The sequence below is a fragment of the Ranitomeya variabilis genome, chromosome 3 (genome assembly GCF_051348905.1).
Source record: "Ranitomeya variabilis isolate aRanVar5 chromosome 3, aRanVar5.hap1, whole genome shotgun sequence".
NCBI lineage: Eukaryota > Metazoa > Chordata > Amphibia > Anura > Dendrobatidae > Ranitomeya > Ranitomeya variabilis.
Window position 1 is genome coordinate 575183411 of NC_135234.1, and position 24129 is coordinate 575207539.

The window sequence follows — 24129 nt, forward strand, 5'->3', positions numbered from 1 at the left end:
TCTTTTGTAATTCGGGGTTTCATCCTCGTTTTTCCTCTGGTCAGGTGGAGCCTTCGGATTGTCCTGGAGTGGACGTGGTGGTGGACAGGCTGCATCAGATTTGGAATCAGGTGGTGGACAATTTGAGGTTGTCTCAGGAGAAGACTCAGCAGTTTGCTAATCGCCGTCGCCGCGTGGGTCCTCGACTTCTTGTTGGGGACTTGGTGTGGTTGTCTTCTCGTTTTGTCCCTATGAAGGTCTCTTCTCCTAAGTTCAAGCCTCGGTTCATCAGTCCTTATAAGATCTTGGAGATTCTTAACCCTGTATCTTTTCGTTTGGATCTCCCGGCATCGTTTGCTATTCATAATGTGTTCCATCGCTCGTTATTGCGGAGGTATGAGGTGCCCGTTGTTCCTTCGGTTGAGCCTCCTGCTCCGGTGCTGGTGGAGGGAGAATTGGAGTATGTTGTTGAGAAGATCTTGGATTCTCGTGTTTCCAGACGTAAACTCCAGTATTTGGTTAAGTGGAAGGGTTATGGTCAGGAGGATAATTCCTGGGTGGTCGCCTCTGATGTTCATGCGACTGATTTGGTCCGCGCCTTCCATAGAGCTCATCCTGATCGCCCTGGGGGTTCTCGTGAGGGTTCGGTGACCCCTCCTCAAGGGGGGGGTACTGTTGTGGATTCTGTTTTTGGGCTCCCTCTGGTGGTTACAGCTGGTACTGGGTGACTTTGGTGGGTTGCGGTCTCTGGTTTCCACCTGTCCATCAGAGGCTGGGTGTTTCCTATTTAACCTGGCTTTCCTGTCATTCCCTTGCCGGCTATCAATGTATCAGTGTGTCTCTGTTACCTTTGCTACCTGCTCCTAGGCCTTCAAGACAAGCTAAGTCTGGATTTCCCTGTTTCATGTTTGCTTTCATGTTTTTAGTCCAGCTTGCAGATATGTAATTCTCTGCTGCTGATTGCTCTAGTGGGCTGAAATTACCACTCATGTACCATGAGTTGGCACATGAGTTCAAGTAATTTCAGGATGGTATTTTGAAGGGTTTTAAGCTGACCGTGCAGTTCACCTTTTGTATCCTCTGCTATCTAGCTTAAGCGGGCCTCATTTTGCTGAATCTGTTTTCATAACTACGTTTGTGCCTTCCTCTCATTTCACCGTCATTATATGTGGGGGGCTGCTATTTCTGTGGGAATATTTCTCTGGAGGCAAGATAGGTCTGTGATTCTTCTGATAGGGGTAGCTAGATCTCCGGCTGGCGCGAGACGTCTAGAGTCCCCCCAGGAACGTTCCCCGGCTGCTGTTAGTTGAGTGTTGAGGTTCAGGATCGCGGTCAGCTCAGGTTCCATCACCCTAGAGCTCGTCCTGTTTTTGCCCGTGTTATGTGTTTAATTCCCTGCCATTGGGAACATGACAGTATATACCTGTATGTCATCTCCTGCTATATGTAGTATGTACCTGTATGTCATCTCACCTATATATAGTATATATCTGTGTGTCATCTCCTCCTGTATTTATTATATACCTGTATGTCATCTCCTCCTATACATAGCATATACCTGTATGTCATCTTCTCCTGTATATACTATATACCTGTAGGTAATATGCTCCTGTATATAGTATATACCTGTATGTCATCTCCTGCTGTATGTAGTATGTACCTGTGTGTCATCTCTCCTGTATATAGTATATATCTGTGTGTCATCTCCTCCTGCATATAGTATATACCTGTGTGTCATCTCCCCTGTAAATAGTATATACCTGTGTGTCATCTCCTCCTGTATATAGTATATATCTGTATGTCATCTCCTCCTGTATTAGACCTCGTTCACACGTTATTTGGTCAGTATTTTTACCTCAGTATTTGTAAGCTAAATTGGCAGCCTGATAAATCTCCAGCCAACAGTAAGCCCACCCCCTGGCAGTATATATTAGCTCACACATACACATAATAGACTGGTCATGTGACTGACAGCTGCCGGATTCCTATATGGTACATTTGTTGCTCTTGTAGTTTTTCAGCTTATTAATCAGATTTTTATTTTTGAAGGATAATACCAGAATGGTGTGTGTTTTAGGGCGAGTTTCGTGTGTCAAGTTGTGTGTGTTGAGTTGCGTGTGGCGACCTGCATGTAGCGACTTTTGTGAGATGAGTTTTGTGTGGCAACATGCGTGTAGCAACTTTTTGTGTGTCGAGTTGCATGTGACAGGTTAGTGTAGCAAGTTGTGTGCAGCAAGTTTTGCGCATGGCGAGTTTTGCACGTGGCGAGTTTTATGTGTGGTGCCTTTTGAGTATGTGCAAGTTTTGTGTGAGGCAACTTTTGCATGTGTTGCAACTTTTGTGCATGTGGCAATTTTTCCGCGTGTGCAAGTTTTGCGTGTGGCGAGTTTTCCATGAGGTGAGTTTTGCACGTGTGGCGAGTTTTGCATGTGGAGAGTTTTGCGTGTGGCGAGTTTTGAGCTGCGACTTTTGTGTTTCAACTTTTATGTGGCGAGGTTGGTGTATGTGTGGTGAAATGTGCGCTGAGGGTGGTATATGTGTTCGAGCACGTGGTAGTGTGTGGCGCATTTTGTGTGTGTGTTCATATCCCCGTGGTGGTGTGGTGATTATCCCATGTCGGGGCCCCACCTTAGCAACTGTACAGTATATACTCTTTGGCGCCATCGCTCTCATTCTTTAAGTCCCCCTTGTTCACATCTGGCAGCTGTTAATTTGCCTCCAACACTTTTCCTTTCATTTTTTCCCCATTATGTAGATAGGGGCAAAATTGTTTGGTGAATTGGAAAGCGCGGGGTTAAAATTTCACCTCACAACATAGCCTATGACGCTCTCGGGGTCCAGACGTGTGACTGTGCAAAATTTTGTGCCTGTAGCTGCGACGCCTCCAACACTTTTCCTTTCACTTTTTCCCCATTATGTACCGTAGATAGGGGCAAAATTGTTTGGTGAATTGGAAAGCGCGGGGTTAAAATTTCACCTCACAACATAGCCTATGACGCTCTCGGGGTCCAGACGTGTGACTGTGCAAAATTTTGTGCCTGTAGCTGCGACGCCTCCAACACTTTTCCTTTCACTTTTTCCCCATTATGTACCGTAGATAGGGGCAAAATTGTTTGGTGAATTGGAAAGCGCGGGGTTAAAATTTCACCTCACAACATAGCCTATGACGCTCTCGGGGTCCAGACGTGTGACTGTGCAAAATTTTGTGGCTGTAGCTGCGACGGTTCAGATGCCAATCCCGGACATACATACACACATACACACATTCAGCTTTATATATTAGATATATATATATATATTATATATATATATATATATATATATATATATATACACACATATTATATATATATATATATATATATATATATATATATATATACAGTACAGACCAAAAGTTTGGACACAGCTTCTCATTTAAAGATTTTTCTGTATTTTCATGACTATGAAAATTGTACATTCACACTGAAGGCATCAAAACTATGAATTAACACATGTGGAATTATATACTTAACAAAAAAGTGTGAAACTGAAAATATGTCTTATATTCTAGGTTCTTTAAAAGTAGCTACCTTTTGCTTTGATGACTGCTTTGCACACTCTTGGCATTCTCTTGATGAGCTTCAAGAGGTAGTCACCGGAAATGGTCTTCCAACAATCTTGAAGGAGTTCCCAGAGATGCTTAGCACTTGTTGGCCCTTTTGCCTTCACTCTGCGGTCCAGCTCACCCCAATCATCTCGATTAGGTTCAGGTCTGGTGACTGTGGAGGCCAAATCATCTGGCGCAGCACCCCATCACTCTCCTTCTTGGTCAAATAGCCCTTACACAGCCTGGAGGTGTGTGTGGGGTCATTATCCTGTTGAAAAATAAATGATGGTCCAACTAAACGCAAACCGGATGAAATAGCATGCCGCTGCAAGATGCTGTGGTAGCCATGCTGGTTCAGTATGCCTTCACTTCTGAATAAATCCCCAACAGTGTCACCAGCAAAGCACCCCCACACCATCACACCTCCTCCTCCATGCTTCATGGTGGGATCCAGGCATGTAGAACCCATCCGTTCACCTTTTCTGCATCACACAAAGACACGGTGGTAGGAACCAAAGATCTCAAATTTGGACTCATCAGACCAAAGCACAGATTTCCACTGGTCTAATGTCCATTCCTTGTGTTCTTTAGCCCAAACACATCTCTTCTACTTGTTGCCTGTCCTTATCAGTGGTTTCCTAGCAGCTATTTTACCATGAAGGCCTGCTGCACAAAGTCTCCTCTTAACAGTTGTTGTAGAGATGTGTCTGCTGCTAGAACTCGGTGTGCCACTGACCTGGTCTCTAGACTGAGCTGCTATTAACCTGCGATTTCTGAGGCTGGTGACTCGGATAAACTTATCCTCAGAAGCAGGGGTGACTCTTGGTCTTTCTTTCCTGGGGCGGTCCTCATATTTGCCAGTTTCTTTGTAGCGCTTGATGGTTTTTGCCACTGCACTTGGGGACACTTTCAAAGTTTTCCCAGTTTTTCGGACTGACTGACCTTCATTTCTTAAAGTAATGATGGCCACTCGTTTTTCTTTACTTAGCTGCTTTTTTCTTGCCATAATACAAATTCTAACAGTCTATTCAGTAGGATTATCAGCTGTATATCCACCAGACTTCTGCATAATACAACTGATTGTCCCAACCCCATTTATAAGGCAAGAAATCCCACTTATTAAACCTGACAGGGCACACCTGTGAAGTCAAAACCATTTACAGTGACTACCTCTTGAAGCTCATCAAGAGAATCCCAAGAGTGTGCAAAGCAGTCATGAAAGCAAAAGGTGGCTACTTTGAAGAACCTAGAATATAAGACATATTTTCAGTTGTTTCACACTTTTTTGTTAAGTATATAATTCCACATGTGTTAATTCATAGTTTTGATGCCTTCAGTGTGAATGTACAATTTTCATAGTCATGAAAATACAGAAAAATCTTTAAATGAGAAGCTGTGTCAAAACTTTTGGTCCGTACTGTAATATATATATATACACACCTATACTATGCGTAGACATTTATTTTATCTATTTTATTTTAACCTGTCAGTGTGATTTTACATTACACCGCGCTGAAAAGCCGGCTTTTCTAAAGGACACAAGTGCGTATTTCTCACAAGTCACACCCATGGTTCGTGCGGTGTGCGAGTTTCTCGCACCCATAGACTTTCATTGGTGACTCTCGGCAGAGATGTGCTGACAATCGCACCATGCTGCGAATTCACTCTCATGTATAATACGGACGAGAAAACAACGGATGATGCGAGTTGCCCCATAGATTAACATTGGTCCGAGTGCTATGCGATTTTTTTCTCGCATAGCACTCGTCCGTATTCCTCTCTAGTGTGACTCCGGTCGCAGAGGTAGTCTGATGCCAAGTAGTGAGTAAGTCAAGAGAACATTGGAAAGTCCTACATACAATGGCCTTCTCTGAGTTTCGTGGTCTTTTGTTTAGTACTTGAGCTGTTTTTATTCACAGATACTTCCATGGTGAGCAAAAACTACAATCATCTTAAAACATATAGAAAACAATAAAATAATTAAATATATATCTTGAAGATATCCAGCTCCTGTCTTGGTCTACTGCACCCTATCATAAAGGAATATAATTGTTTTTTTCACAAGGTGGTTTCTTTGTCTTTAAACTTCGTTGTCATTGACATTGCAGTTCTTTGTTGGATATCTAAATTGCCCATCATCTGTACTCATCAGCTCTGCTAAGCTCACTAGGACAAATCTACAAGATAAGGTTCAGGTGACAAAGTTCACAACCAATATGTATGTTTATCAGTTAAAATGCTTGTTTCCAAATCACTTCTTCGCCTCTACTCTCTGTTTACTGATCTAATACTACCTGCTCTGCCCTCCTTTCCAAACTTCCGCTTCAATCTATTTGCTTTGACTTGTAGCCTAGTTCTTTTATCGGTCTGTATTGTCATTTACTTCATTTGTAAAGGGATATTCCAATGGCCAGTAAAAATGAATAATCCATTTCATATTTAGAGTGTAAGCTCTCATGAGCAGGGACTTTTCTCCTTTTGTCTTGCTGTTATTTTATTTAGTTTATTTTACATTTTACTTGTTTTCTACTTTGCATTAATCAAAAGTGTTAGTTGCAAGACTAATAATAATTATTAGTATTATATTAATAATAATTCAATTTTGATTTTATTAATTAATTTAAAGGGAATCTGTCAGCCCAAAATTCGCCTATAAGCTAAGGCCACCGGCATCAGGGGCTTATCTACAGCATTCTGTAATGCTGTAAATAAGCCCCCGATGTATCCTGCAAGATAAGAAAAACAGGTTATATTATACTCACCCAGGGGCGGTCCCGGTTCTGTTCGGGTCCGATGGGCGTCGCGGTCCGGGTCCTGTGCCTCCCATCTTGATACAATGACGTCCTCTTCTTTTCTTCCTGCCGCAGCTCCTGTGCAGGCGTACTTTGTCTGCCCTTTGTCTGTTGAGGGCAGAGAAATGTACTGCAGTGCGCAGGCAGTCGCCGGACCTCTCTGTAGATAAGCCCCTGATGCCGGTGGCCTTAGCTTATAGGTGAATTTTGGGGTGACAGATTCCCTTTAAAAGAACACGATATTACGACAATTAAAAACATGTATATAAGTCAGAGACATAAAATTCAATACCAGAAGAATCCAGAAGAAAACAGGGAATGCATGATACAAGGATAAAGAGGGTGCTGTACAAAATGTACAAAAGAGTAGTCCCCAATACAATATAACATGACACTGCAACAGACAGTAAAGGGAATCTGCAGGAGGTTCAAAACTCCTAAGTGTCTATATGGGCATGCAAGTCATAGGAATCTGAATAAAATGATACCTTCATATCTGTGATCCAATATCTTATTCCAGAGAAACCCACTTTTTATATGTTAACCCCTTCATGACCTTGGGATTTTCCGTTTTTCCGTGTTCGTTTTTCGCTCCCCTCCTTCCCAGAGCCATAACTTTTATTTTTCCATCAATTTGGCCATGTAAGGGCTTATTTTTTGAGGGACGAGTTGGACTTTTGAATGACATCATTGGTTTTACCATGTTGTGTACTAGAAAACAGGAAAAAAATTCCAAGTGCGGTGAAATTGCAAAAAAAGTGCAATCCCACACTTGTTTTTTGCTTGGCCTTTTTGCTAGGTTCACTAAATGCTAAAACTGACCTGCCATCATGATTCTTCAGGTCAGTGTGAGTTCCTAGACACCTAACATGACTAGGTTATTTTTTATCTAAGTGGTGAAAAAAAATTCCAAACTTTGCTAAAAAAAAAAAAAAAAAAAAAAAATTGTGCCATTTTCCGATACTCGTAGCGTCTCCATTTTTCATTATCTGGGGTCGGTTGATGGCTTACTTTTTGCGTGCTGAGCTGGCGTTTTTAATGATAGCATTTTGGTGCAGATACGTTCTTTTGATCGCCCGTTATTGCATTTTAATGCAATGTCGCGGCGACCAAAAAAACGTAATTCTGGCGTTTTGAATTTTTTTCCCGCTACGCCGTTTAGCGATCAGGTTAATGCTTTTTTTTTATTGATAGATCGGGCGATTCTGAACGCGGCGATACCAAATATGTGTAGGTTTGATTTTTTTTTTATTGATTTATTTTGATTGGGGCGAAAGGGGGGTGATTTAAACTTTTATATATTTTTTATTTTTTTCACATTTTTAAATTTTTTTTACTTTTGCCATGCTAGAAGCAGGCACAACACGATCGGTTCTGCTACATAGCAGCGATCTGATGTTTGCTGCTATGTAGCAGAATTGCAGGTGTGCTGTGAGCGCCGACCACAGGGTGGGGCTCACAGCTGCCGGGGATCAGTAACCATAGAGGTCTCAAGGACCTCTACGGTTACTATTCTGAAGCATCACCGACCTCCGATCATGTGACGGGGGCCGGCAATGCGCTCATTTCCGGCCGCCCGGACGGAAGCAGTAGTTAAATGCCGCTGTCTGCGTTTGACAGCGGCATTTAACTAGTTAATAGGTGCGGGCAGATCGCGATTCTGCCCGCGCCTATTACGGGCACATGTCAGCTGTTCAAAACAGCTGACATGTCCCTGCTTTGATGCGGGCTCACCGCCGGAGCCCGCATCAAAGCCGTGCTTCTGACCTCGGATGTACTATCCCGTCCGAGGCCAGAAAGGGGTTTTAAAGAGGTGTTTCAGACTATAGGGAGGGTGTTTCCTGGAAGATAACTGCCTCCAGAACTTATTTTAAGTAAAAGGGGGAGTTGCCAGTGTGAAACAAGTAACTAACACAAAACAGAAGAAATTAAATTTGTCTTCTTGCAAACACATTTGCAGCTCTCTGAGCTCTGCTGTATTGAAACAATTTTGCAACCCTGTCTGCCTGTGATATGGAAGCTGAAGCTGAGAGGAACCTGCAGATGTGTCAGTTATAATCACACACAGCTCTGCATTAAGATCAAGAGAGCAAAGAGCGGCCATTGCACATTACACTGGTAAAACTGGTAACCATTACCTATCATACTTGTAACTTCCCCTTCTATATAAAATAAGCTCAGGATGCAGAGTTACCATCCAGGCAAAGTCCTCCCCATAGCATGGAAGAGGTTATTTAAATAAAGTGATAAAAGATGATTCATCAGCAACAAGGCATTTGATATGAGGTATACAGGTATTACTCTCCTCAGCAATAACCTGTATGCCCATATTAATAGCTTCGATAGGTCAAATGTGGTGACAGATTCTCTTTAAGAGAACATAAATCACAAGTATTACCACAAAAATACCTACTATGCAGGCAGCCACTCTTGCCAGAAAAGAATTTCTGCCAATCTCGGACACCCTCCCTTTGATGTGGGCTCCAGCTGTTTTGAACAGCTGACATGTGCCCGAAACAGCCGCAGGTGGAATTGCAATCCACCCGCGGCTATTAGGCTGTTAAATGCCACTGTCAAACTCTGACAGCGGCATTTAACATGCGCTTTCGGCAATCTCGCCGGAAATCCGCCCATCGGTGACCCCTGTCACGTGATCGCAGGTCACCGATGGGTTGGCATGACAGATCTGATCATCGCCTGTACGTAGCAGAGCCGATCAGACAAGTGTAGCATGCAGTCTTGCATGGAGGCTATTGAAGAAAAAAGTAAGAAAAAAATGTTTAAAAAAAATATATATATATATGTATATATATATATATATATATATATATATATATATATATATATATCTCAATAAAAGTTCAAATCACCCCCTTTACGACTCATTCAAAATAAAACAATAAAACAAATAATAAATCAAACGTACACATATTTGGCATCACCGCATTCAGAATCGCTCGATCTATCAATATAAAATGGCTATTTTGACAAATAAATAAAAAAGTTATGGCTCTGGGAAGAAGGAGAGCAAAAAATGAAAATGCAAAACCTAAAGTACCTCTGGCCATTAAGGGGTTAAAGGTTCATTACTGCCCTAGGCCTCTTTCAAACATCCTGATATTTCCGGTATTGGAAAAAGCAGTAGCGGAGATATTAGTGTCCTTGTGTGTAATACTTGTGGCATACAACCATGTGCCGCTCATGTGCTACATCGGTACCACACATACCTTCGCCTGGGAAACAGCAGTACTGTTCAAGCTGTTGCCCGACACCGGGTGCTGAAGACTGCTCTCATCATTCTCCAATGCTCTGCCTGCGATCAGTGTGAGCAGGGGAGAATATTCAGAGTTGCATTCAGCTGATAGCAGTGAAAACAGGGGGCAGCTGATGAGAGCATCCATCAGCCGGCGCCTGTGCTATAAATAAACAAACCGGCATGGGTTCCCCTGTATTTTTTATTTTAATTATTTAAATAAATAATTTAAAAATAACGGCATGAGGTCCCCCACATTTTTGACAACCAGCCTTCCTAAAGCAGACAGCTGTGGGCTGGTATTCACAGGCAGGTAAGGGGCCATGGATATTGCTCCCCAGTCTAAAAATAGCAGTGTAGTATACAGTATACTTGTATCACTTACATGATGTCCAAACTATTGTCCCTGTTAGTGAATGGGTGTGGTATGGTTGTGTACATTTTTATATTTTAAGATATACGTATATAAGAATATGTCTATGTGAGGGGCAGCCAGGGCCCTAGTCATGGCGTGCATAGGTGTCTGTCCGAGTGCACCCCGGCCACCCACATCACATAGATAAAGTCCCGCTGTCTTACTTGCCTGGTTCAAAGGGTCCTCCCTGAGTTGCAGGAAAACTTCTTCTTCTGATTTAGTACATAATAAGACAGAACCCGGTTTCAACTTTAAACGTAGAACTTTATTTGTTTTCATACACAGTATGTCCATTTCAGTTGCAGCATCAACATCAGGTTCCACACAGCATATTTCCTTTTGTGTTTTCAGTTACAGCATCAACATTAAGTTCCACACAGCATATTTTCTTTGCTTTCCCTGTGCTTTCAGTGTGTTCATGGGATGTCCCATCCCGCACGGTATCACAGCATCCTCCCTGTCCGGCTTGACTACCTTTAGGGGTTCCCTTGTCCGTTTCACACCATACATGAGGGCATCTGCCCAAGTAGTAGGCTGCCACATTTTCAGTGCGACCTGCGTTACTGTACTGCTGTGACTGCTGCAGTAGATACTGCTCTCACCACTGCTGTCTCTGCTGCTATCTGCTGTCACTGCTGCTGTCTCTGCTGCTGGCCACTATAGGCCCCTGGACAGCTGGGCTAATTTCCTTAAATGTTACGGAGTCCAGCCGTCCTGCATGGGTTCCCTGGCCCTTTTGCCCCAAAACAGGAAAACCCTCTATCCTAAACACGGTTGGCTCCTCCTATGTTTAACTATTACCGTCCTAAATACTACCATGTCCCCATCTAGTGGACTGACTATATGCTGCACTTTCCCTATCATACAGGAAATTAATGGTGCTATATAAGAGAGCAAAAATAAATAATAGCTACAGTGTGTATAATGCTTCACAGGTACAGTATTTGTTACTATGAGAATTTCTACAGGCTTGTAGACATATCTACATATACAGGTCCTTCTCAAAAAATTAGCATATAGTGTTAAATTTCATTATTTACCATAATGTAATGATTACAATTAAACTTTCATATATTATAGATTCATTATCCACCAACTGAAATTTGTCAGGTCTTTTATTGTTTTAATACTGATGATTTTGGCATACAACTCCTGATAACCCAAAAAACCTGTCTCAATAAATTAGCATATTCCACCCGTCCAATCAAATAAAAGTGTTTTTTAATAACAAACCAAAAAACAATCAAATAATAATGTTCAGTTATGCACTCAATACTTGGTCGGGAATCCTTTGGCAGAAATGACTGCTTCAATGCGGCGTGGCATGGAGGCAATCAGCCTGTGACACTGCTGAGATGTTATGGAGGCCCAGGATGCTTCAATAGCGGCCTTAAGCTCATCCAGAGTGTTGGGTCTGGCGTCTCTCAACTTTCTCTTCACAATATCCCACAGATTCTCTATGGGGTTCAGGTCAGGAGAGTTGGCAGGCCAATTGAGCACAGTAATACCATGGTCAGTAAACCATTTACCAGTGGTTTTGGCACTGTGACCAGACCTTGGGGAACCTGAGGAAGCAGTGGACTGAGTCTGGTGTGGAAACATCCAGAGCCACCATGCACAGGCGTGTGCAGGAAATGGGCTACAGGTGCCGCATTCCCCAGGTAAAGCCACTTTTGAACCATAAACAGCGGCACTGGACTGTTGCTAAGTGGTCCCAAGTACTTTTTTCTGATGAAAGCAAATTTTGCATGTCATTCGGAAATCAAGGTGCCAGAGTCTGGAGGAAGACTGGGGAGAAGGAAATGCCAAAATGCCTGAAGTCCAGTGTCAAGTACCCACAGTCAGTGATGGTGTGGGGTGCCATGTCAGCTGCTGGTGTTGGTCCACTGTGTTTCATCAAGGGCAGGGTCAATGCAGCTAGCTATCAGGAGATTTTGGAGCACTTCATGCTTCCATCGGCTGAAATGCTTTATGGAGATGAAGATTTCATTTTCCAGCACGACCTGGCACCTGCTCACAGTGCCAAAACCACTGGTAAATGGTTTACTGACCATGGTATTACTGTGCTCAATTGGCCTGCCAACTCTCCTGACCTGAACCCCATAGAGAATCTGTGGGATATTGTGAAGAGAAAGTTGAGAGACGCAAGACCCAACACTCTGGATGAGCTTAAGGCCGCTATTGAAGCATCCTGGGCCTCCATAACATCTCAGCAGTGTCACAGGCTGATTGCCTCCATGCCACGCCGCATTGAAGCAGTCATTTCTGCCAAAGGATTCCCGACCAAGTATTGAGTGCATAACTGAACATTATTATTTGATGGTTTTTTTGTTTGGTATTAAAAAACACTTTTATTTGATTGGTCGGGTGAAATATGCTAATTTATTGAGACAGGTTTTTTGGGTTATCAGGAGTTGTATGCCAAAATCATCAGTATTAAAACAATAAAAGACCTGACAAATTTCAGTTGGTGGATAATGAATCTATGGTATATGAAAGTTTAATTGTAATCATTACATTATGGTAAATAATGAAATTTAACACTATATGCTAATTTTTTGAGAAGGACCTGTATATATATATATATATATATATATATATATATATATATATATATATATATATATATATATATATATTTATTTATTACAATACAGATGCGTGCATTAACACACTATAAACACACCTATTCACCAACAATCATTTTGGACATCACTTAAGGGGAACAAGTATATTGTAGATGTGCCCAAATTCACAAAAAATCAAGTGCCTTACTAGGAACATTTTCAGCCATTTTCTTGTTAGTTTATAGCCAAGTTTTGCAGTTATTGCCTGCAGTTTTCCCTGCTAAATTGTGTATCTTATTTAAATCAGTGGGAAAAATCTCTCTAAACTATGAGTCACTAAACTGGCAGTATTGAGTGAAGTTCAGAAATGTAAGCCTAGTTAACCCCTTAACCCCTTTGTGACCTCGGACGGGATAGTACGTCCGAGGTCAGCTCCCCTGCTTTGATGCAGGGCTCCGCGGTGAGCCCGCATCAAAGCCGGGACATGTCAGCTGTTTTGAACAGCTGACATGTGCCTGCAATAGCGGCGGGTGAAATCGCGATTCACCCACCGCTATTAACTAGTTAAATGCCGCTGTCAACCGCAGACAGCGGCATTTAACCGGCGCTTCCGGCCGGGCGGCCGGAAATGAGCGCATCGCCGACCCCCGTCACATGATCGGAGGTCGACGAGGTTTCAGAATAGTAACCATAGAGGTCCTTGAGACCTCTATGGTTACTGATCCCCGGCAGCTGTGAGCGCCACCCTGTGGTCGGCGCTCACAGCACACCAGCATTTCTGCTACATAGCAGCGAACATCAGATCGCTGCTATGTAGCAGAGCCAATCGTGTTGTGCCAGCTTCTTGCCACCCATGGAGGCTATTGAAGTGGAGCGCCCCCAGACGCAGGGCCGCGGGGTACTCGGTACCGGGCCTCTCTGTCTCAGTTCTGGGGTCGTCACAGTGGCTAGACCCGGTCCATGACCCTGCTAAGGGGCGTCCAATGAAAGTTGTAGGTGGTGGTGCGTGGTGCAGGTCGCAATGAATAACGAGGACACAGGGTTGCAGTCTCTTTACCTCTTTACTGAAGGCTTCAAGATCCTCAATCCAGAGTACGGTTAACAGGGCTGTCTGAGACCGGCCGGTCCGATGGCACCTCCAGAGTTCCCTTTGCAGGTGGAAATCTGTGCCTACCTTCTAGCGCTTGTGTGTTGTAGTACCTCCCTGCTGAGCACCACGGGATAGTCCTCACAACTGTTGTGTCTGTTTCTGATGTTCTTTCCCACAACTTATGTCTGTCCTGATGTTTTTCTCCGTCCCCCAGATGATATGGATAGGACGCACCCGTATGACGGGTAGGCCTGGAGTTCTTCCGGGACCCTAGTGACACCCCTCTCCCACAGTTGCCCCCTATGTCTGCTTAGGTGATTTAGGTGAGACAGCCAACCTATAATTAACTGTCCTGCCGTTGGTTTAAGTAATGCTTGGAGCCCAATACTTCCTTGGCGTTCCGGCCACCGGCTACGCGCCTCAGTAGGATGTTGCCTCGATCATAGGGTACCGTCACATTAAGCGACGCTGCAGCGATAGCGACAGCAATGCCGATCGCTGCAGCGTCGCTGTGTGGTCGCTGGAGAGCTGTCACACAGACCGCTCTCCAGCGACCAGCGATGCCGAGGTCCCCGGGTAACCAGGGTAAACATCGGGTTGCTAAGCGCAGGGCCGCGCTTAGTAACCCGATGTTTACCCTGGTTACCAGCGTAAAAGTTAAAAAAACAAACAGTACATGCTCACCTGCGCGTCCCCCAGCCTCTGCATCCTGACGCTGACTGAGCTCCGGCCCTAACAGCAGAGCGGTGACGTCACCGCTGTTGCTTTCACTTTCAGTTTAGGGCCGGCGCTTTAGTGTCAGGAAGCAGAGGCTGGGGGACGCGCAGGTGAGTATGTACTGTTTGTTTTTTTAACTTTTACGCTGGTAACCAGGGTAAACATCGGGTTACTAAGCGCGGCCCTGCGCTTAGTAACCCGATGTTTACCCTGGTTACCAGTGTAAAATATCGCTGGTATCGTCGCTTTTGCTGTCAAACACGGCGATACACGGCGACCTAGCGACCAAATAATGTGCAGACCTTCTAGCAGCGACCAGCAATTTCACAGCGGGATCCAGATCGCTGCTGCGTGTCAAATACATCGATATCGCCATCCAGGTCGCTGCAACGTCACGGATTGCTGGCGATATCGCCTAGTGTGACGGTACCTTTACAGCACAACTCCTACTGGTGTTATCTCCTTTTTGCTTTGATCTCGTTTCTCACTCTCCACAATAAACCTCGCTTCTTGTCCTTTCTTGAGATACCGCCGCGATGTAGTGCAGGCGCGGTTCCTTAACGTTCTGTCCTTTTCGCTAGGCCTCTGTCAGGATCCCACCCCTGACAGGGACCCCCCCTGGATCTTCCCCTGCAACACCCTCTGCCACAGGATGTTGCCTGGTTCCAACCCAGTCAGCTTCTCTCTAACTTTCTATCCAACCCCCAGTTTTACCAGATTGTGAGGAGTGGCCTCATACATAGCACCCTTAGCTCCCCCTGGAGGCCAGACTATGAAGTGTATTGGTGTCTGTGATACCTGGTCAGGTGAACTCCTTCAGTGCCATCAGACATACCATCACTCCCCTTAGCGGCGGAGCAACAGTACTGCAAGGACCAGGACTCTGGGGCGCTGCAGAAGCATGGCAAAAGTAAAAAAAAAAAGTAAAAAAAATGTGAAAAAAAATATATAAAAGTTTAAATCACCCCCCTTTCGCCCCATTCAAAATAAATCAATAAAAAAATAATCAAACCTACAGATATTTGGTATCGCCGCGTTCAGAATCGCCCGATCTATCAATAAAAAAAAGCATTAACCTGATCGCTAAACGGTGGAGCGAGAAAAAAAATTAGAAACGCCAGAATTACATTTTTTTTGTTGCCGCAACATTGCATTAAAATACAATAATGGGCGATCAAAAGAACGTATCTGCACCAAAATGCAAATTAAAAACGCCAGCTCAGCACGCAAAAAATAAGCCCTCACTCGACCCCAGATCATGAAAAATGGAGACACTACGAGTATCGGAAAATGGCGCAATTGTTTTTTTTAGCAAAGTTTGGAATTTTTTTTCACCGCTTAGATAAAAAATAACCTAGTCATGTTAGGTGTCTATGAACTCGTACTGACCTGGAGAATCATAATCAGTTTTAATCATAATCATAATCAGTTTTAGCATTTAGTGAACCTAGCAAAAAAGCCAAACAAAATACAAGTGTGGGATTGCACTTTTTCTGCAATTTCACCGCACTTGGAATTTTTTTCCCGTTTTCTAGTACACGACATGGTAAAACCAATGATGTCGTTCAAAAGTACAACTCGTCCCTCAAAAAATAAGCCATCACACGGCCAAATTGACGGAAAAATAAAAAAGTTATGGCTCTGGGAAGGAGGGGAGCGAAAAACGAACATGGAAAAATGGAAAATCCCAAGGTCATGAACGGGTTAAAGCAAAATCATAGACTTCATCCACATATAATAATAATTTTATTTATATAGCGCCAACATATTCCGCAGCGCTTTACAACTTATAGAGGGGACTTGTACAGACAATAGACATTACAGCATAACAGAAATCACAGTTCAAAATAGATACCAGGAGGAATGAGGGCCCTGCTCGCAAGCTTACAGTCTATAGGAAAAGGGGAGACACGAGAGGTGGATGGTAACAATTGTCACGATCCCTTAGCCGCTGCCTGCCACCAATTGGTCACGAAATCCACAGGGATTCCTGACCACTGTCACCAATATGTCACGGATTGGGGTGACTTTAGACCAACAGACGGTTATCACATGTGCAGGGGGCTTATCTTAGTTATCCCTCCACTGCCACAATGTGATAAAAAAAGAAACACACACAAGGCTATGGACCTCTTAGTTTACAGCAGGGGCTTATTTTAGGTATCCCACTGCTCTTCAATATACCACGAACTGCAGGGATTTTTGCGTATCCCGCTTACAGTTCCACTTAAACCTTGCAGCTCTCTGGCGCCCCCCTTTCTGTCAGGTTAGGTTAGGTACTGCACCTAGGGTAATTAGTCGCCAGAAAGGCTGCCTGCTATGTACTGGCTATTGGGCACGCTGCAGCGACGCGAATGAAGAATATTCTGGTTATAATCTGTCTATAGGGGGCTAGAAGCTGTATCTAACATCTAGGCTAACTCGCTTGTGTTAACCATTTAAATGCCGCTGTCATTCTATGCTCTCAGGTGCACTTCTGCTCCTATCAGACCCCCGTGAGGCTATCACAAGGCTTGATGGGTTGAGTAGCAGCTGAGGGTCTGCTGAAGGCCCCTGTCATTGCCATTTAGGTACTACTGTGAAGCTCAGCCCTAAATTTTCATTATATATTGCAATACTATAGTATTGCGGTATACAGTAAGGTCTAGAAATATTTGGACAGTGACTGAATTTTCATGATTTGGGCTCTACATGATAATATTTTTGATTTATAATGATACAACTGAGATGTAATTGAAGTGCAGACTTTCAGATTTAGTTATAGAGGTTCAACAAAAATATCCTGTGTCCTTGCACATTTCAGGGGCTGAAAAGTAATCGGACAAATTAACTGTACCATAAATAAAATGTTCATTTTTAATACTTTGTAGAGAATCCTTTGCAGACAATGACTGCCTGACATCTGGAAGCCATGGGCTAGACTGGAAAAAAAAAGTAGCCCTGCCACACAAATCCCACCAGCCCACATACTATAGCACGTTCCACCCCAGATCAGTAGATTTTTTTTACTTACTTCAGTGTTTTGGTTTTTTGTCGGCGCTGGAGCAGCACTTTAAGTGTAAGCCCCTTAGCCCCAGTGATATATTCACCCTCCGGGTCTTCCTTGCATTTCAGCAACGCTCCGGTCCCCCTGCGCCATTTTGTACGTGCTGGTTCTGACAGCCGGAAGTCAGAAGTTACATCACAAGCGCTCAATCCAAGTCTATGAGAGCCAGGAAGAGGCCCGGACGAGGTTCTCATAGACTTGTACTGAGAAGTCACCTCCGCACAGCTCCATGAAACACTAGGGCTGCGAGCAGGTCACTTTTCACAGGAGACGAACCGGAGAAACAATGAAACCAATGAAGGCAGTGGAAGTTGAGTATGAGACAGGGGGCAACGGACTTCCATTTATAGTACCACTCCAGCAATATAAAAAATGCTGGAGTGGTGCTTTAAAGGAGTTTTTTGAGGAGCCATATGTGAATGGTGCCACAGTGCGCAGGATCGACCACAGCTCTATTTACATGATGCTCTTCAGAGCTCCGGCTCTCAGGATTATGGGGGTCCCAACGATTGGCAAGTTATCCCATATCCCGAGGAGAGGGCATTACTTGGGGTAACCCAATTAAACAGGTTTCCAAGATTTATTTTTGTTTGGCCATTGGAATATGAAAAATAAACCAATAATGATCTTCCCAAAGTGCAATGCACATCTCTGACAACAAGACAGGAGAGGTGTATATTTACAGTGTATATATACAGGACAGGAGAAGTGGAACTGTACAGTGTATATATACAGAATAAGGCCATGTTCACACGTTCAGTATTTGGTCAGTATTTTACATCAGTATTTGTAACCCAAAACCAGGAGTGGGTGATAAATACAGAAGTGGTGCATATGTTTCTATTAGACTTTTCCTCTGATTGTTCCACTCCTGGTTTTGACTACAAATACTTATGTAAAATTCTGTTAGTGTGATTGTGGGCTTAATACAATTACATCCAGTATACAGGACAGGAGAAGTGGTACTGTGCAGAGTGTGTGGGTGTGTAGTGTCTCCACACTATATACTACATGTGTGTACTGTACCAATACCTGGACTATATTGTATTACGTCCTGTGGAGCTGTGATAGTTATTTAGTGGGCACTGCGCCTTTGTGTATCCAATTTGTAGTGGGGAGTCCACACCACATACAGAGCTCTTCACTATATACTGTGTTACAAAGCATGTTACGAGCGTTGTTTATATTATACTAGATGGTGGCCCGATTCTAACGCCTCGGGTATTCTTGCGCACGTAGTATATAACACTTCCCACTTAGTACATAACACAGCCCACATAGTATATAACACTGCCCACATAGTATATAACACTGCCCACGTAGTATATAACACTGCCCACGTAGTATATAACACTGCCCACGTAGTATATAACACTGCCGACGTAGTATATAACACAGCTCACATAATATATAGCATCCACGCAGTATATAACACGTAGTATTTAAAATTGCCCACATAGTATATAAAATTGCCAACGTAGTATATAACACAGGCCACACAGTATATAACACTGCCCACGTAGTATATAGCAGCCTCACAGTATATAACACAGCCCAAGTACTATATAGCACTGTGGGCACCATATGCCTGTTAAAAAAAGAATGAAAATAAAAAATAGTTATATACTCACCCTCCGGTGTCCAGCCAAGCTGTCCCTATGCGCGCGATGCGGCCGCCAGCTTCCGTTCCCAGCAATGCATTGCAAATTACCCAGATGACTTAGCGGTCTCGCGAGACCGCTACGTCATCATCTCGCGAGACTGCAATGCATGGCCTGGAGCGTCGCGATAAGCGGGAAAGGCACAGGAAGGTGAGTATATAATGATCTTCTATTTTTTATTTCTTATTTTTAACATTAGATCTTTTTACTATTGATGCTGCATAGGCATCAATAGTAAAAAGTTGGTCACACAGTGTTAATAGCAGCATTAACGGACTGTGTTACACTGCGGCATAATGCGGAGTAACACAGCCATTAACCCTGTGTGATCGCTGACTGGAGGGAAGTAAGGAGGGGGCACTGACAGTAGGAAGGGGCAAATTCGCGGCCGAACTGTGCCCGTCGCTGATCAATCAGCGACACGGGATTTCCTTGACAAACAGACGGAAGTGACTCTTAGACGATTATATATATATATAGATAGTATAGAGATATTCCTTTGTATATAGAAAAGAGTTCACACTATCTAATATACATACAGCACCATATTATGTAATTATGTACACGTATCTACACTATAAATACACAGAGCACCTTACTATATGCTATATACACAAGTCCTCACTATATACTTAATTTTGCCATTTACATCACACAGGATATGCTGGGGCCGATATGTATCCACCAGACGTGACATGCCGGGGCCGACATGTATCCACCACATGGGATGCACCAGAGCCGACGTGTATCCACCACACAGGATACACTGAGGCCGACATTTACCAACCACATGGGATATGCTGGGGCCCACGTATATCAACTACACGGGATACACCGGGGCCGACGTGTATCCACCGAATGGGATACACCAGGGAGACATGTATCCACCACACGGGATACACAGGGACTGATATATGTACACATTACATATGTGATATGTGAAAGTGAAACTATGGGCTACTGTTGTGAATTCTGCTTTTGGGCTCCCTCCGGTGGTTGTAGGTGGTAATGCAGTTGCCCCTGAGTTGCAGTCCTGGTCAGGTGTATCTGCTGATTGCAGTTCTGACTGGGGTATTTAGGCGTGCAGGATTCATTAGTCCTTGCCAGTTGTCAATTGTTGTTGGGAGGTGTAGAACCTCTGCCTGGTTCCTCCTGCCTTTCTGCCAAATCAGCAAAGATAAGTGTCTGGGTTTTTTTTCCTGTGGCACACATGTTGTGTGCTTCACAATTCAGTGCTATTCTTTGTTTTCTTGTCCAGCTTAGATTGTGTCAGTATTTTCTCAGTCTTGTTGGATTCTCTGGAGTGGCAGATATACATTCCATGTCTTTAGTTAGATTGTGGAACTTTTTGTACTATCTGCTGTGGATATTTTTGGAAGGGTTTTAATACTGACCGCCTAGTAATCTGTCCTATCCTTCCCTATTTAGCTAGAGTGGCCTCTTTTGCTAAATCCTGTTTTCTACCTGCGTGTGTCTATTCTTCTCCTACTCACAGTCATTATTCGTGGGGGGCTACCTATCCTTTGGGGGTCTGCTCTGAGGCAAGGTAGCATTCCTATTTCCATCTATAGGGGTATTTAGTCCTCCGGCTGTGTCGAGGTGTCTAGGGTTTGTTAGGCACACCCCACGGCTACTTCTAGTTGCGGTGTTAGTTCAGGATTTGCAGTCAGTACAGGTTCCACCGACTCCAGAGAAAGTTTCATGCGGCTCCAAGGTCACCAGATCATAACAGGCTACCCACACACACACATAGGAAAACACACATGCACGTTCACACTCATTGGAAAACACACACGCACGCTCAGACGCATAGGAAAACACACATGCAGACTCATACGCATAGGAAAACACACATGCAGACTCATACGCATAGGAAAACACACATGCATGCTCAGACGCATAGGAAAACACACATGCACGTTCACACACATAGGAAAACACACATGCATGCTCACATGCATAGGAAAACACACATGCACGCTCACATGCATAGGAAAACACACATGCAGGCTCACACGCATAGGAAAACACACATGCAGGCTCACACGTATAAGAAAACACACATGCACGCTCACACGCATAGGAAAACACACATGCATGCTCACATGCATAGGAAAACACACATGCTCACTCACATGCAGAGGAAAACACACATGCAGGCTCGCATGCATATGAAAATACACATGCACGCTCACATGCATAGGAAAACACATGCAGGCTCACACAAAAGAAAACACACATGCAGGCTCACACGCATAAGAAAACACACATGTACGCTCAGATGCATAGGAAAACACACATGCATGCTCACACGCATAGGAAAACACACATGCATGCTCACAAGCTTAGGAAAAGACACATACAAGCTCACACGCATAGGAAAACACACATGCATGCTCACATGCTTAGGAAAACATACATGCATGCTCACACACATAGGAAAACACACATTCACGCTCACACATAGAAAAACAGACATGCTGGCTCACATGCAGAGAGAAACACACATGCAGACCCACACACATAGGAAAACACACATTCCCGCTCACACGCATAGGAAAACACACATACAGGCTCACACGCATAGGAAAACACACAATCACTCTCAAACGCATAGGAAAACACACATACTAGCCTGCCATGTTTAACCCCTCCCAGACCTGTGATGCCGTAGGCATCATGAAAGTCGGTGCCAATCCGACCTGTGACACCTATGTGGCGTCATGGAGGGATCACGTCCCTGCAGATCTGGTGAAAGGGTTAACTCCAATTTCATCCAACCTTCAGGGACAGGGGGAGTGGTACTTCAGCCCCCTCCATGGCTACGATCGCTCTGATTTGCTGTTGAAAGTGAAACAGTCAGAGTAATTTGTAATATTTCACCAATGAAACTTGGTGAAATATTACAATCCAGCCATGGCCGATGCTGCAATATCATCGGCCATGGCTGGAGACCCTGATCTGCACTCACCACCGACTGACAGCGGCGATTTGCCGCCGCCGTCAGTCTTTCCTCCCCTCTGGTATGTCCTCCGCTGCCTTCCTCTCCCCTCCATCCTGTCCGGCGCCCCCCCCGCTGTCCTATCCCACCCCCCCGTACCTCCGGAGTCCTGGGGTCCCTCCCGGTGTCCATCCGGCATCTAGGATGGGTGCCGCCATCTTCCAAAATGGAGGGCGCATGCGCAGTGCGCCCGCCGAATCTGCCGGCTGGCAGATTCGTTCATTCATTTTGATGACTGTGATAGAACCTATCACAGTGATCAAAATAAAAAAAATAGTAAATAGCCCCCCCCTGTCATGGTTCTCAACACACAGAGAACATAGTTGAGCATACAAAAAGGACTAGCTCTTGGAAGATGGGAACTCGAGCTGACCGTGAGCTAAACCTATCACAACAACTGAAAGTGGCCGGGTAGCGTGCCTACGTTTTATCCCTAGACGCCCAGCGCCAGCCGGAGAACTGACTGACCCTAGCAGAGGAAAATACAGACCTGGCTCACCTCTAGAGAAATTTTCCCCAAAAGGCGGACAGCAGCCCCCACAAATATTGTCGGTGATATTAGAGGAAATTGACATACGAAGTATGAAAATAGGTTTAGCAAAATTGAGGTCCGCTTACTAGATAGAAGGAAGACAGAAAAGGGGACTTCACGGCCAGCTGAAAACCCTATTCAAAATTCCATCCTGAAATTACTTTAGAACTCTAATATCAACTCATGACACCAGAGTGGCAATTTCAGTTCACAAGAGCTTCCAGTCTCAGAAATATTCAAACACAGAGAACTGGAACAAAAATGCAAACAAACTTAGGACAAAAATCCAACTTAGCTGAAAGTAGTCTAGGAGCAGGAACATGCAACAGAAATGCTTCTGGTAACATTGTTGGCCGGCATAGAAATGACTGAGGAGCAAGGCTAAATAGAAACTCCCACATCCTGATGGAAACAGGTGAACAGAGGAGATGACAAACCCACGTTCAGTACCACCAGTGACCACCGGGGGAGCCCAGAAACCAAATTCACAACACCCCCCCTTTATCACCCCCATAGGTAGGAAACATTATAAAATAAAGAAAATATATTTATTTTTATTTTTCCACTAGGGTTAGGGTTAGAATTAGGGTTAGGGTTAGAACTAGGGTTAGGGTTTGAACTAGGGTTAGAACTAGGGATAGGGTTAGAACTAGGGTTAGGGGTAGAGTTAGAATTAGGGTTAGGGTTAGAATTAGGGTTAGAACTAGGGTTAGAAATAGGGTTAGAACTACGGTTAGAATTAGGGTTAGAACTAGGGTTAGGGGTAGGGTTAGAATTAGGGTTAGAACTAGGGTTAGAGTTAGAATTAGTGTTAGAACTAGGGTTAGAACTAGAATTAGGGTTAGAATTAGGGTATGTGCACATGGTGAGGATTTGGCTGCGGATTCGCAGCAGTTTTCCATCACGTTTACAGTTCTATGTAAACCTATGGAAAACTAAATCTGCTGTGCCCATGGTGTGGAAAATACAGCGCGGAAACGCTAAGTTGTATTTTCTGCAGCATGTCAATTCTTTTTGCTGATTCCACAGCGTTTTACACCTGCTCCTCAATAGGAATCCACAGGTGTAAAACCGCAGGTGAAATACGCACAAAAAACGCAGTTAATCCGCGGTAAATCTGCAGGTAAAACGCAGTGCGTTTTGGGGTCCAATTTCTCCTGTTACCCTTGAGAAAATAAAAAATTGTGGACTAAAAATAATTTGATGAAAAAAAAATGATTTTTTATTTTCACGGCTCTGCGTTATAAACTTTTTTTAGGTTCTTTGGGGGTCTAGTTTCCAAAATGGGGTCACTTGTGGGGGAGCTCCAATCTTTAGGCACACAGGGGGTCTCCAAACGCGACATAGTGTCCACTAACGATTGGAGCTAATTTTTCATTCAAAAAGTCAAATGGCGCTCCTTCCCTTCCGAGCCTTGCCGTGTGCCCAAACAGTAGTTTACCCCCACATATGAGGTATCGGTGTACTCAGGAGAAATTGCCCAACAT